The following is a 15927-nucleotide window of genomic DNA, read 5'->3' on the forward strand; positions in this document are numbered from 1 at the left end:
GCTTCAGCACGGTCTCGCGTCCTTCCTTCCTCTTCCTGGGATTAAGACCCAGGCAGTCCCAGCACGCTCCGTGACCACCGTCCAGTGGGTCTAGGGGACTGTGCCAGCTTCCACAACTGGGGAGAACTCTTCTTTGTCCCCCTTCTCTGGGAACAGCAGCCTCTCTCAGTGTAGTCACTTCCAGACTTTTAAAACTCCATGAGCAATCAGGAGTTAAGCCTGCTCTATTAGCTTGCAGCTGCTGCTGGCTTCTCTAGGGGAATTAACTCTTTGTATGCTGGAAAGTCCCATAGCTGCCTTATTCTAGCCCCTAGAGACAGTGATTGTATCATATATCACAATATATATATATACGGGAAGAGCTAACGGCGTCCATCACAACGCTGGAGAGCTGAAGTGCTGCGGACATTACTCCCACCAGGACGGCTAAGACAGAGTTTAGTTGATACTCATACATGCCTAAAACCTACTGGCATTTGTGAGTTTTACGTTCACAGATCTACAGAAGTTTTAATAAATTGTCCATACTTTAACACACCAGAGCGTGCGCTTTCTCTTAGATTCAAGCTGGGAGTGGTCGATCCTATGAAGAAAGCAGCCTGGATCTCGTAAGGATTTTTTGGTTTTTACTATTGGTTCATTTGGATTTTTATTTGTAGTATCTTTTGGACTTTTGTTTACATTTCAGTATATGTTTTAGATTTATTTAATTATTTCATGTGTCTCTTTTTTAGTCTTAATATTGAATGCATTTACACATTTTTTATTTGATATATCTGTACTATTTTATACCATTTCCTCACGGCTATTTCTGCATTTTATATATATTACTATATTAGGGGACTTCCACTGCAGTCTCTCTGCTAGTGCAACAGTGCTGTCCTTATTCTTTTTCTGTTATATATATGTAGCAGGTGTTCCCCCACCCTAAGGGAGATTTCACTGTTACCTGTACTATCGCTGTGCTGTACCTGTAAGGCTTACAGGATTACCGAGTGTCCGCCGATGTTAGTGGGGAAGACAGGACCGGCTTTCAGGATATTTTCAGCTCTTTCTGGGTGCAGCGCCTCCATTTCCAGCAGGCCCCAGCAGAGCTGGGTGCAGTCAAGGCAGGAAAACCATCTTGCACTCCCCCTGATAAACTGCAGTCACAGGCAGGAGTATAAAAACAGCAACTGATCTTTATTGAGTACAGCTGTACACAATCAACAATGCATTTCCTCTGGTCCCTGAAATCAACCCCCAGGGCTTGAGGCACCAAAGGTCTATCCTTTGCTCCACTACTCCCTGGTGGAGTAAGGGGTAACAGCTCCCGCTCCCCTGTGGGAGGGGATAGAATAACGACCCACTCCCTTGAGTGGAGAGGTTAGAACTGGCAACTCCCAACTGTCAATTCCCAACTGCCACTCCCCACTGTTACCAGGAGCGGGGCTTCAGGTCTCAGCCCCGGGTGGGCGGCACCTAGGCCTCAGGCCACCCCCCCCCCCGATCACTCAAGGATGCTGCTTACTACAGCAGGGCATAGATCTAACCCTAACACAGCCTGCACTGGTACCACGGCTTATGTGTTAGGCAGGGCAGATGAGTAGTCAAGGGGACACATGGATCTCTCTTTCTCTCTCTATCTATATCTATATATACACACACGTGACAGACACATATATACATACTGTGATGCCCACACCACGTTGCAGTCTCTTTTGTCCCAATTTAAGGCCGGAAACACTGTATAAAGTTTAACTGCAGTGGTTTTATTTACAGGGATTAAATCATATACCAGGTCCACTGTCCCTTTAAATCAAAACAAATAATAAAATAAAATCCTATTCCTGTTAGGGAAACTAACCCAATTTTCTTCAGTCCTCTCTAAAGACCGCTGGCCAACTATACTGGTTCCCAGCTAGAACATGCCCTGGCATATACACCAATATAACACAGTCTCTGCATACAAAAATAAGGGTTTTGCTTATCTTTAGTCCTTATGGAGCAGACGTCTCTGCTTCAGCACAGGCCTTGCGTCCTTTCCTTCTTAGGGGAACTCGGCCCCACCTGAGTCCAGAGAAACTCTCTTCTGTAGGTCTTCTTTAACCAGCTACCGCAGCTGGGGAGCAATTCTATCGCCCCCCCCCCCTTCCTTCTCTGGGGAAAACCGTCTCAGAATGGCAGCTTTCAGTCTGTCTTTTTTAAGCCTCTTACTTGTTCAGACAGATTGATTAATTTCATTAGTTAGCAGGTGCTGCTTTTCTCTAGGGAAGATTAACTCTGTGCTGCAAAGTCCTATAGCTGCCCTATTCAGCCCCTAGAGGACAGTGATGGTATCACAATACACATATGCAATGCACAATAAATGATGACGCTGCTCTATTGTCCCTTATATTAGTCCCAGTGTCCAATGTGGAAGCCACTTAGACCAATATTATTGCCAGCATTGTGTTGGCGCTCTTATCTCAAAATGGAGTGTAGTCGCATTGCATGCCTGTTGAGGGTGAAACATTTGTGAGGTGTGTGTTTAATAAACAAAGGATGCTAAAAATTTCTAGGAGAGGGCCCCCGGCTATCTGTTATCTGGTTGCGCTTTAACAGCAAGGCAAGTATCTGGACCTCTCTTGCTCTGGGCTCTTCTCCTCTCTCTTTCACTGTGTGTAGGGGATGTGTTTCTGCTGCTGTCACTCTATCTCTCTTTGAATAGCAGTCTCCTACATGCTTCCTCTTTCACCTCTATGAGTGTCATGCTCTTAAGCAACTCTCACTGTAACCTGGGCTGTCTCTCAGTGTGCCTCTCAGACTGTCATTCCCTATCTCTGTCTCAGATTGACAGTTGCTTTCCCTCTGTGTCTCTCAAACTGACAGTTGGTCTCCAGATTCTATCCATTTTTCTTCTTACCCAATCACATATCTCCTGTCATGTGTTGCCATGCAGATCAGGGACAGTGTCTCTTTTTCCATATCGCACCATGTGATAGGTGGAGCAGATTCATTCTGTATTGTCCACAGTATACATATATTTGTAGCAGGGGCTACACACACATACCGGTACATACATACATACATACACTCCGGGATGAAGCCCACCGACGGACGAAACACGTAGAGTGTCCGCTGTTGGCAGCTACATAGGATTTTTTTGGCGTGACTCTTACTGCATGTTGCTGTGTCTATGGACTTTTCCGATTCATCATGAGCACACATTGGAGCTTACCAGGGACTGACCCCTCTTGCTATCTTGCGACAGCGGAGTATTACTTCCCTTGCTGCCTGGTGTCATTGGTCCTTGTGGGATCTGCACTTATGTGTGTTCAAACTATTCTCTAGCACTGGCACTTTGCAACTTTGTAAAGCCATGATTCTGTTTGCCTATGTGCTATGACCATAGACACTGTTTGCATCCATGCTGCTTGATTATTAATCATTCTTTGTATTTGCTGACCAGGGTATGAGTTTGGTTATTACTTTTTTCTCCCTGTGTTTTTCCCTTGGTTAAAGTTATATTTTTGCCTATATACACTTTTGTGTATATAGGGTTATTAATGTCATACTTTTCCTTATGCCTTTAGTTACACTTTATATTTTGTAGCTAGGTTTTTTTCTTCAAGGGTTTTTTCTTTGTTCCACTTAGCTTTTTTGTGTCAATTTATATTATATTTATTATTATTTAGACACACTTCAGTTATTGGTTCATTTATCAGCATTTAATATTAGAGAGTGACTGCCAGTATATTTTTAGCTGCCATTAGTATGTTTATGTTTTTAAGTTAGTGTTTCTTGCTGCTCAATTAATAAAATCTTGTTCGTTTTCTGCTTTGACAGAGCATCCGGGTCTTTTTGCTGTATTCTATTTAATTATTTTTGTGGTATATTTTAGAGTGCTATTTTAGGGGATTGTCTTAGTCCTTTTTCTGTGTGTTTTATACATACATACATGTTTTGTGGAGAAGTTTTTTGACTTTCGTCGGCCACCGTAGTTGCTGAAAGTTCCTGGTTTGCAGTCCCGCAATCCAGACGCGGTAGCGAGGAGTATCTACAACAAGGGACCATTAGGCACTTCGGCAGAGCCTTTCCGTTGACTTACAAGTGTAAGCTCATGACCTTATTTCTTTTATATTTTGTGTAATAAATAGCGTACAATTTTTACCACTCCTTTCCTGCATCTGTTTCCACTGAGGGATACCAATCTATTGCATTAAACGGCAACCTGCAATCATCACACCGATGATAAGCAACTACTCACATATGGCCATGTGAGTGCTAGTGTTTATTTATTTATTCCTTCATTACAATTCGCCACCTCCCCCCCACTGTTGGGTACAAATCCCTATCATTTCTTTACCTCTGAGACTTGCACGGAGGAAGAAAGAAGTCCAGGGGAGGTCTATACCAGGGAGTGGTAGCTGGAACAGAAGTGCCAAACTCTGCAACAGATGTGCAGATCACGCACACACGGCCGTGTGAGTGTTAATATCTAACATTAATCTCCGTTTATATCTTTCCACCACGAGTCCTTTTGTATGGGTTGGAAGCCCTAGAAAACTTACATCTACCCTCACAGAGATATTTATATTCTGCAACCTACATGCAAGCCACTCACACATGGCCGTGTGAGTGAACGAATTAATTATTATCCCCTCACCAGCTTGATTTCATTTCAATCAGTCAGATTTTACACACATTTTAATCTGTGCTTTATGTTTTCTTGTTTTCCTGTGCGCTCGCTGTTACCCTGCTTCTCACATACATACATACATACATACATACATACATACATACATACATACATACATATGAACAGTCTTTTAACTTAGGGTACTAAGCACTAAAGGGTACTAAGCTTAAGCACATATTCAGGGCCTGTTACAGTGTAGCACCCTTTAGTGCATATGGGCCTTCGAGAGTTGCTGAAGATAGATAATTTTTGTACATTTCTTATTACGTGTGCCTTTCCAGTAGTTTAAGAACAATGATGTCAATGATATATATGTGTGAACATCACGGCAAGGTTTTACTGATTCCAGGGAGTGAATGGCTTAACTTTTTATTCTGTTTGCATGAGGGGAAGCACAAAGAAAGGACTCATATTACTATCACATTCACTGTCCTCTGCTTTTTGTCCTTCCCCCTGTACCTATTAATGACGGCATAGCTGTGAACAGGGTTACCAACGGAGGAGAGACGGGACAAGTGTCTCTGACACGGCAGCTCTAGGGTGCCTGGCTGGCTATCACTGGAAGTTTGACCCACCAGAAAGTTGGGCACAACTTCTGCATTGGGCGTCCGGGCCTCCTTTTGCTGTGAGGCCCCAGCTCTCCTTAAATGCAGTGCCCTCTCTTGCCAACCGATCGCCCACCCCATCCATATAACTGATTGGCCGGCTGGTGCCTGAAGTTAGGCAAAACATCTGCATCTGGCCACAGGAACATTCTCCCATAAGGGCCTTCCTGACCAGGGGCCTCCCATCCAGGTAACATTCTTAGAGAAAGGGGGGAAGTTTGAGAGGTGGAGATACACATGAGGGTGAGAGGGAGTTAGAGAGAGAGGGGTGTGTGAGAAGGGGGCAGAGTGGATGGGGGGTATGAGTGTGAGAAGGTGCATAATGAGAGAGGGGGTTGAGAAAGAGGGGGAAGAGTTAGAGAAAGAGAGGAGAGTGAGAAAGAGAGAAGGGGGAGCGTGAGAGAGGGGGAGTTTAAGAGAAATAGAGGGGGGACTCGCAGGGCTGCCAACAGGGGGAGCTTAGGTGGAGATTTTATTCCTGGGCCCCGGGAAAGCTGTTGGCAACACTGGCTGTGAACTACTTAGGACTTAAATAAAATGTGAGTTTCCATGCAATTGATCCCTGGCCGGTACTATCACAGTTTAATGAATAACTCCCAAGCAGAAAATAAAGAGAGGCAGAGGAATGGAGAGTCAATGATAAGAAATGTTAGGTAATTTTTTTTATTTCAATTGGCGTTTCCTTGTGATAGAGCTCCCATTAGGCTCTATCGTAGTTTAACGAATAACCACCCTTATCTTCTCTGTTTCTTACTTTATCTCTTGGTGCTGCTGCAAATGTACGAACAGAAAACAAAGAAATCAAGGGCAAATATCCCTTATATTAAACCAATAAATATAAACCAAGTGAATGAAGTGAAAAATAGTAATAATTACAGTCCTTGGAAATAGTGCAGCTCCTTCAGATATAGACTCTTTTCAAATCTAAGAAGATACATAGAAAGTGAGATCCGGAGCGCAAATGTTCTCCATGTATATATGGAATAAAAAACTGCAAAAATAATATAGTGCAAGACTGTTTAATTCACTTCCAGTATCATAAGACAGGTGTTATGTATCTCACTCACGTGGTGTGTGAGAAAATCAAGCAGTAGGGTTTTGAAAGTAACCAACTTATAGATGAGTCTTGGCACTCCCAGAGTAAATAGGGGTTCGCAAAACCTAAAACAAAAAAGCAAATATAGTGAAGTATTGCTTTGTAAGGATAATGATTAAAAGGTACACTGGCGACACACTTTATTCGAGCTTGGCTAGTCCCACGAATTCGGGTATACCCGGGTGTATTGAGGTTTGTGACTGTTTTCTGCCCGAGTACATTGAGTTATTTTTCAGGCAGGGATTGAAGCATTTTATTCCCGCTGGCTGCAATACTGCACAGTATATATATATACACTGCATTACAATTCATGAATTTATGCCATCTGGTAGACACCCGAAGCATTGCAGCCTATTAAATCCTAATCATCCTCATTTAACAGATCAGCCGCCCATCAGCCAGGCATGAACCCAGGCTGGGAAGGCAAATGCAACGGGGCTTGTCAGAGGTGAGGAGCGGCGCATTCCAGGTATCTGCCAGGTACATACCGGGTATTTGCTCGAATAAAGTGTGTCGGTGCAGTATTACACTCACAAGCAAATGTGCAAAATAAATGTTGAGACCACCCAGGATCAGATATAGAGCTTCCTCCCAGTGTCACCACAGAACGACAACACTCCTTCTCCTTCGAACACACCAGCCATTACCCATTACATCGCCTCCGGATGTGACGTCACCAAACGGGGACGCGATCAGGGACCTCGGCTTGTACTCTCCGGATGCTACAAACGCTTACTAGGACATGCCCTACGCGTTTCACTCTTAAGAGCTTTCTCAGGGGCTAAGCGATTTAAACAATCTTGCTCTATATTCTTTTTGATTCAAATGTATACCAGACCAATTAGCTAAGAATAGATTCTAAATTCTCTCCTTAACATAGGAGTCATATGAATGTAACACAGGTGGGGTAATGTTTGAAATATTAGCTGATAAAGATTTATGTTCTTTTGCCACTCTTTGCATTAAGGACTTTTCTGATCCAGTTATTCCAGGATTGAAGATACTCAATAGTTTAACTCAAATAATTGAAGTAAAGATGACAGAGTGTTCTAAGCATAGTAAGGAGCCCTAGAGTCTACAAAACTCATACATACAGAACTTTTGACAAAGGGCTTTATTCTATAGAGTGTGATAGCGCCGATTTGGTACTACCGCATGTTAAGCCCCATTGGCTTCTGTGGAGCAGCGCCAAATTGGCACTATTGCACTTTATAGAATAAGACCAACAGGGTTTTCACAAATCAGAGGTAACAATTATGGTTTTGGAAATAGTTGTGTTGCTTTGTGAATAACTGGTTACAAGAGAGAGGCATTCCCAAGGGCAGGAAGTCAGGTTTTATATTCTAGAAGATAAAAAAAGTGATTGTCCTGAAACCATTCATGCATATCTGTCTGATATATTCTTATATTCTATGCAAGTGTAACACCCCTTCCCTCCTCCTCATGGAGATATGCATGTTGTGTGTGTTATGGTGCTACCTGTTAGGCTACAGGGGGGCCTGAGCCTCCACACTTGGGGAGCCTGGGGTGATTAGTGCAGCATCTCCACCTGTGAGGATCCCTGCGTTGGCAGGATAGCCCCCTCACGGGAACCGGTATACCTATTTGGTATACCTCCAATAACCACAAGAAGTATGTACAACCAATTTACTATGGAACCATAGTCTCCTGATAACACACTATACACAATATAGGTTATGACAATACAGTAACAGTATTCCCCACAGTACTGAGGGTACCCTGGGCACCTAGAACCCGATGTCTCACAGAACATTCCCAACCAAATATATGTGAGGGCAGCCCTACCCTCCCGTGAAGTGTTGGTGGATGTGGTGGTACCTTCCTGGCTACTCGAGTACACCAGGGGATTTGTAGACAGGCTGCAAACGTGGTCCCACGATGCTGGGCCTCCAACTCAATCCCCTTCTCGCCTTACGTCCGATAAGACCGTGGGGTTTATTCTGCCAGGCCTGGGGAATCCTCCACTCTGCTCTGCTGTGTTGACTGTAACTAAGGGGGCAAGTCCCTTACTATCAGCCCTACAATACATCCACTACCATGTAGGGGGAACTACCTGGGGCCTACGGGGAATGGGTCTGGCCTAGTCCAGGGGGGCTTCGCCGGCTCCGTCAGGACTGACCACGCCGTCTCCAGTCCGTGGAGGAAATCCTAAACGACAGGATCTCCTCCCTGCAGCACCAACCTCAGGATGACCGCTGCCTTACACACAGTCCATAAGTATGTGGCAGCGCCAATCACAACATGGCCGACACAGCTCACTGAACCCTTCCACATGATGGGACCACTGTCAGGTGGGAGTAAAGGGAGGGTACCCTGCTACACAAGTATTTGAATATCCTGTGGTATTATTTTAATGTTGCCTTTATCTAGTTGTTTGTGGCACAATAAAAAAATACAAAGCTGGGATTAATATCTGTGTGATGTTCCTCCATAAACTAGACACACCCCTGGTAGAACTTGTTTATGTGCTAATTGTGGATTCCACCTATCATTTACAACCTGCACAGCCTGTTCAATGCCTTATTTTATATAAATAATTTTAAATGCAAATCATACATTATGTGCTGCAGAATTAACAATAAGTACTATATTTGCATCAAGCAAAATACTTTCTCGACTTGCAGGTCCAGCATTATTTAATAAAATAATTGCTGCATAAGTGCCCAAAACACACAAATCTCTTCTTCAGAATGTATCCATCAGGAAGTATGTGTAGGCCTTGGAAATATGTAGGAAACATTAGAAGGTAAGGAACTATTATGGTGTGATAGGAAACTGGGCAGACAAGGTGGGGGAAGTGCTTATTTTTTGCCATCAATTTCTGTTTTTACCTACGTGTAATTCTAATGGTGACCCAATAAAAAACTGCAATCAATGCAGCAACAAACGATACATTCAGGATTCCCACTCAACACAGGAATTACTTATTTAAGGTCCTCTTGTCTCCCTCACAGGGCCGCCAACAGAAATCATGGGGCCCAAGTGTCACGGGGGGGGCGTTACCCCAGTAATAAAGGGGTTACCCCCCAGTTGGCCACCCCTACCATCGTGTGGGAGGCGAGGGGTTAACTGTAATAATGGTTAATATATGTCTATATTCCACTGCCTCCGTACAAAATGTATTCCCCTTTGGTTTTAATGTATGTTCCTGGTTACATGTGTTCCTGATCCTACAGTGTTTACACCAAGCACATACACTGGGATCATGTCGGGAGGGAAAGGGTTAACTGTGTTTGAATGTTTATAGCCCTTTGTTCCCCTTCCCGCCTTTTTACCCAACATTTGCAGCACTGTCCCATAGGTCGCTGTCAAGAGAGAGGGGATTTGGCCCGGGATTAAAGGGGTTACACCCCATTTGGCCACCCTCTACTCTCACCTGGGAAGCAAAGGGTTAACTGGACTGGGGTCCAGTAATGTGTTTTTGCCTTGCTTCAGCCATCCAACTGTTTATTCCCCTGTATAAATGTATTGTTTCTGTGCCAGTGCCTGCACCACACACACACTGGGGCTTAAGGGGTTAATGAGCTGCAGTTTAGGAAAATACATTAGGATGCGTGGTGTCTTTTCAGAAATATCTGGGCTTCAAAAGGCTTGATTGAAGTTGGGTGTGAAAAGTACAGAGGGGGTTTGGTGTATGTTAACACATATTGCTGGTAGAGACAGCTAGGCCCATGTCTGGGGCATTGGGTGTGAAATCTAGCACCTGTGACAAATGTTCTCTACACAGGAGTCCCTGCTTCAAAGGATTTATTGACCAGGGGTTATGGGGGCCAGGGGTGCGGTTACCTAAAGAGATATCAGAATGAGTGACCTTATTAAATATAAGAATATTATGAGATGTCCTCGGCTGAACGTGCGAAAAGCTACATATGTGTATTCGTGGGACTGATTCGCACATAACGGTTACAGACACATGATGTCTAGCAGGTCCTAAGAGACAGATATTAATATCTCTCTTAATTTTAGTATTACACGGGAATATTTAGTCTCATTGGGAGCATCATGCGTGCCGGAATGTATTAATATGTCTCACGTGCCAGTAAGTATTACTGAACTGAAGTTATGAAGTTATTTAGATAGGAAAAGCAGTTTTTTAAACGTCCTTGGGTGGGAGGAGTTTTACTCTGTGGAAAACTGTCAACCTCACCATTGATTTATGAGATGGGCTGGGTTTAGGTTGTGTTCAATGGGAAATAATTGTATAAGAACCAGGCTCAGCCTATGGCTATTGTCCTTCATGTCCCTCATGTCTTGATGATTATGAAGATTGCTGTATGAACTGCTAGTCACGACTTCTGACTATTTCATCATTCCCAACTTTAAGTAAGTGCATATTTTGTCTGTTATTTGTATATCTCGTGTGTTCACCTTTTTCAAGGAATAAATTATATTTTATCATATCTAAGCCTCGTTCAGTTCAACCCATTTATATTTTGTGTGTATTATTAATAGCCTGTCTCAAAGTTACCGTCACAGTCGCCATTGGAGCTCCATAGGATTCAATGGCGATTGAGCCGTTTTTGGCCAAGGAAGACCAGCAGGTGGAGCCCGAGAGGACGAGCGGAACTTCCCCATTGAAATGAATGGCGCAATGCATTTCAATGGGAAATACCTAGAGTACGCTGTCTTAGAACTAAGTGATACATTATAACTTTGTTGGATGGCTGCCAAACAGCAGTATCCGAATGCCGATACATTTTCAAGGAAAAGAGCTTTGATCCCTTAATTGCCGTGAGAACTCGGTTACGGCCAAGTTCCCCATCTATTAAAGTTTATAACTTTAGTTCTCGGGCAGCTAGCGTTAAAATTCTTTCTGCCCCTAGCTCGTGGTAACCCCCTCACTCGACCCCAACCAGGTCAGATGGGCAATGACCGTGAGAAAGGGTCGCGCCCGCCACGAGGGTCACCGCCATTGACCACAATGGTGGAAAAAAGCTGCTAGGTTTTAAAACGGCTAAGTGTAAAATTGTCAAAACCTGATGTGCTTATCTCCGGTTCAATGATAGCTGGAGAGCTAGACTTTGGCCACCGGGTAGTCATGCCTCCGGCATGATTGCATCGCAGTTTCCAGCCCTCTCAGACTAACCGAACAGAGAGTATTTCATTTGTAAAGTTACGGTCACCGCCATTGGCCGCCATGAGGGAAAAAAGATGCTAAGTGTAAAATGGTATAAAACCTAAATCCGTATCTCCGGTTCGGTGAGGGCTAGAGGAAGGGATTTGGCCACCAGGTAGTCACAACTCCGGCATAGTTGCATGGCCATTCCCAGCCCTCTCAGGCTAAGGTTAACTGTGTAAAGTGTGGTGGCTGCCATTGACTCCAATGGCGAAGAAATGGGGTTTGTATAACATGAGGTTTAAAAACCCAATATTGTTATCTCCGGTTCGGTGGGTCGCTGCGAGCTGAAAATCGGCCACCATGGAGAGTTCCCTCCGGCATGAGGGCATGGCAATTTTTAGCCCGCTTGGCCCCACCAAACTGAATATTTTGATATGTATCAATTGTGTAAGGTTTACTGTATTTCGTGCCTACTGTAAAGCCCGCGAAAATTACTGGCCCATGAGGTATGTTAATGGCCAGAGGGCGACAGTGTGTCTACAGGGAAACCACTGAACAAAGGCTCACTCCTCCTGGATTAAGTATGCAGGGCGGAGAAAGAGCAGGACATGGCTATTCAAGTTAAGTGTCATACTTCACACCTCTGGTCAGAGTTTCCCGGTCCAGAATCCCAAATGGCAGACTTGGAGACGCCAACTTTTGAGAGTGGGGCTAAGGAAATGGACCTCTGACTAGAAGAGTGCCCACCCCCTGTGGGCAGGTACTATTTTGCTTCCCACGTGAGCTGGCAAAAGGTAATTGGGTCCAGGTAATTGTTCTCCAATACCTGAGTCCCCATGTTAGGGATAGAGCCCAAGTCCCATATAAACGATTGCAAGCTCTATGCCCGTTGTCTTCGTTATTCTACCTGAATTGTTCCTGTCGCTGATGAACTGCTAGTCCCGAGGTGGGCAACCCGGTCGCCAATCGCCACAAGTGGCAAATAGGCCATGAAAGTGTGGCGAATTTGAGTTTGCCAGCTCCCACAGTAAAATAAACTTTTTCCTGACGGCGTGTGCTGGTTTCCACTTTATGAAGGAGTCATTGACACAGCACAGCCATCCAAATATTCCCCTCTTCCTTCAGTTGGAGTCTAGACCCGACCTTGAACTGTTATTTTTTATGGAAGCTAAAATTTGTAGTGACGCAAGTAAACGAAAAGCATGGTGTGGCGATTTTCACTTCTCATTAGCCACACCTGTGGCTACATTAAAAAATAGGTTGCCCACCTCTGTGCTAGCCTGAGTCCTGGACTATTTCACTGTCCCCTTCCCAAGTAAGTTTATATATTTCCATTGTTATTTGTCCAACATTGTGTGTCCACCTGTCTTTTAAGGAATAAAATCTCTTTATTATATCACAGTCGTATTCAATTCAACCCAGAGTATTTGGTGTATATTATAACCCTGTGGCTACCGTGACACCAAGACAAATGAAAGGAGCAGCCCACAACCCATAGAGCACATACCACACAAAAAAAAATTTTCGCGCGCAACTTTTACTTAACTGTTTTCTTGTTATTGTTAATACGGAAATAAACATTACAATCCAATCTGCTTATTTTAATATTTTCAACAAAAGACAAAGATATCCAATGATACATCCAATGTGACAAAAGGCCTGGGGGGATTTAGTATGGGCCTGGGGGGGGGGGGGTGTTAAATATGGGCTTCGGGGGGTTAAATATGGTCCTGGATGCTACATATTCACACACACATACACATACATACACACACGTAAACCAATACATGTAAAAAAAACAATACATATAAAACACACCCAAATACATATAAAAAGACCCTGTAGACGGACGTTCACAGAGGTACACAATTAGGAGGCTTTATAATGTGAAATTATAATAGGCTTAATTGTGCCTGTTCCTTTTCATCAGGAAATTATCGAAACACAGGGGGGGGGGGAACAAAGCTTCCATTCACTTGGGAGTATTTCTAGTGAAATCCTATCCAATTAGTTCACATCTCCATTAGTTAAGCATGTCTCGCAGCCCCAAAACATATAGCATGAAAATAAGCAGATATAAGCAGTCTCTTAAGAATAAAAGTCTTATCTGTTTCTTGGAGGGAAAATCTTCTCACTTCCTGGTTCAGCTTCAGGTGTAGTAGTTTTCCCTGTGTCTTGAAATCAGCTCTGCTGTGCAGAGCTCAAGACCGGTCAGCTCCAAAGGTCAGCTCTCAGTCAGAGCTAAGGAGTCACTTCCTGTCTCAAAGGCAGGCTTTTTGTAAACAATCTAATCAGGCAGGTGGTGTTTAGTAATTAACTTGCACACTGCTAGATTAAAGGCACATTACTGAACAGGGATAAGTCCCCTGTTACAGACCCCAATGCATCTAAAAAAAAGACCCCAATGCATTTAAAGAAGGCCCATTGCATTTAAAAAAAAGACCCCAATGCATTTAAAAAAGACCCCAGTACCCCAATACATCCATTAACAAAAATAAACAATACATATAAAAAACAACCCTCCCCAATACATATAAAAAATACCCCAACCCATATACAAATACCCCCAAGCACCCAATAAATATAAAAATACCCTCAAGCCCCCCAATACATATAAAAATACCACAAGCCCCCCAATACATATAAAAATACCCCCAAGCCCCCCAATACATATACAAATTCCCCCAAGCCCCCCAATACATATAAAAATACCCCCAAGCCCATTAATACATATAAAAATACCCCCAAGCCCCCCATTACATATAAAAATATCCCCAAACCCCCCAATACATATACAAATTCCCCCAAGCCCCCCAAAACATATAAAAATTCCCCCAAGCCCATCAATACATATCAAAATTCCCCCAAGCCCCCCAATACATATAAAAATATATGTTGCATCTCTATGCACGGCTCTTACAGGCGATCGTGCAGTAAAAATATTGATTTTAATAATAGTGTACATAAGGAGGGGGTCTCCTGAGTTGAACCACATTGGTTTCAGCGTCGGGGACACCCTACTTCATGATATACAGGCCCCGGTATTGGGTTCCGGTATCCGTTGTGCTTTGCAATCTCCAGCGTCACGTGACCAGAGGATTTCAATCCTGCAGGGGGGTACCGGCACCCCATAACGGGGCCTGTATCATGAAGTACAGGGTCCCCTTGCCTGAAACCAATGCGGTTCAGCTCAGGAGACCCCCTGCTCATGTACACTAGTATCAAAACAGCAATAACAATCAAAAAAAGTATTAATTACCGTAGCGGCTATCCACTATGGTAATGAAGCTGCTTTAATGTAAATTTATTAATAGTGTGATGAAACGCATTGATTTCAGCCTCGGGACCCCCTGCTTCCCGAGTTACAGAACCAGATATGGGGTGCCTGTATTTTCTTCATTATTTAAATCCCCCGATTCCATGACACGGACGATTTAAAAATGGTGGCGATACTCTCACCCGATGCCCCATACCGTGGCCTGTAACTCGGGAAGCAGGGGGTTCCAGGGCCAGAAATCAAAGCGGTTCAGCTCAGGAGACCCCCTGCTCTCGCACACTATTAAAAAAAATATATTAAAGCAGCTTCACTACCTTAGCAGCTATCCCCTAAGGCAATGAAGGGGTTAGGCACAACAGCAGCTTTATTGGGTGCAATTGCCCCCAAAAAACATTGCAATATGTACTACCCACCCCTTGTGCCCCCAACAATCCTTTTACCCCCCTAACATACATAAAAGCAATTTTATGTTTATATGAACAGGAATTATACTAGAGGCTTGCGGGGGCCCCCGGGTGGTCCCTGCGGGTATCTGCGGTCCTCACAAAGGTCCTTGGGTGGTCCCTGCGGGTGTCCGGGGGCCTCCAAGTGGTCCCTGTTGGTTTTCGGGGGCCCCACAAGGGTCCCTGGGTGGTCCCTGTGGGTGTCTGGGGGTCCTCGGGTGGTTCCCGTGGGTGTCCGGCGGCCTTTGAGTGGTCCCTGTGGGTGTCTGGGGGACCTCGGATGGTCCCCGATGGTGTCCCGGGTTCCCGCTGGCCTGCGGCACCAATCCTGTGCCCAAAAAATAAAAGGTCCGATACTTTGAAATAAAGACACCCCCCTCCGCCCCTCCCCTCTAAGTAATGGGCAAAATTACTATTATCCAGATATGGATAATAGTGCATTTGCCCGTTTAAAATAAAACACTAACAAGCAGAAATAAAGTATATAAAACTTGCACTCACCGCTGCCAGCCTTCCACGATGAAGGCCATCCTCATCCTCATCACTGTCCATGTCCTCCGTTGCTGGCAAGAATACAATAAAAAATACAATCTAATGGCCCCTAACCCCTTAATCACCTTAGCGGTTAGTAATCACTATAGTAATTAAGGGGTTAACTCACCGTCCCCCACTAACCACTCAGGAAGCCTAACCACCCTCCCCGGGCAACTACCTCGACCCTCTTATTGGTACAATGGGTAAATCATGCTCATATAATACGGGCATG

Source organism: Ascaphus truei, chromosome 5 (assembly GCF_040206685.1).
Source record: "Ascaphus truei isolate aAscTru1 chromosome 5, aAscTru1.hap1, whole genome shotgun sequence".
Classification (NCBI taxonomy): domain Eukaryota; kingdom Metazoa; phylum Chordata; class Amphibia; order Anura; family Ascaphidae; genus Ascaphus; species Ascaphus truei.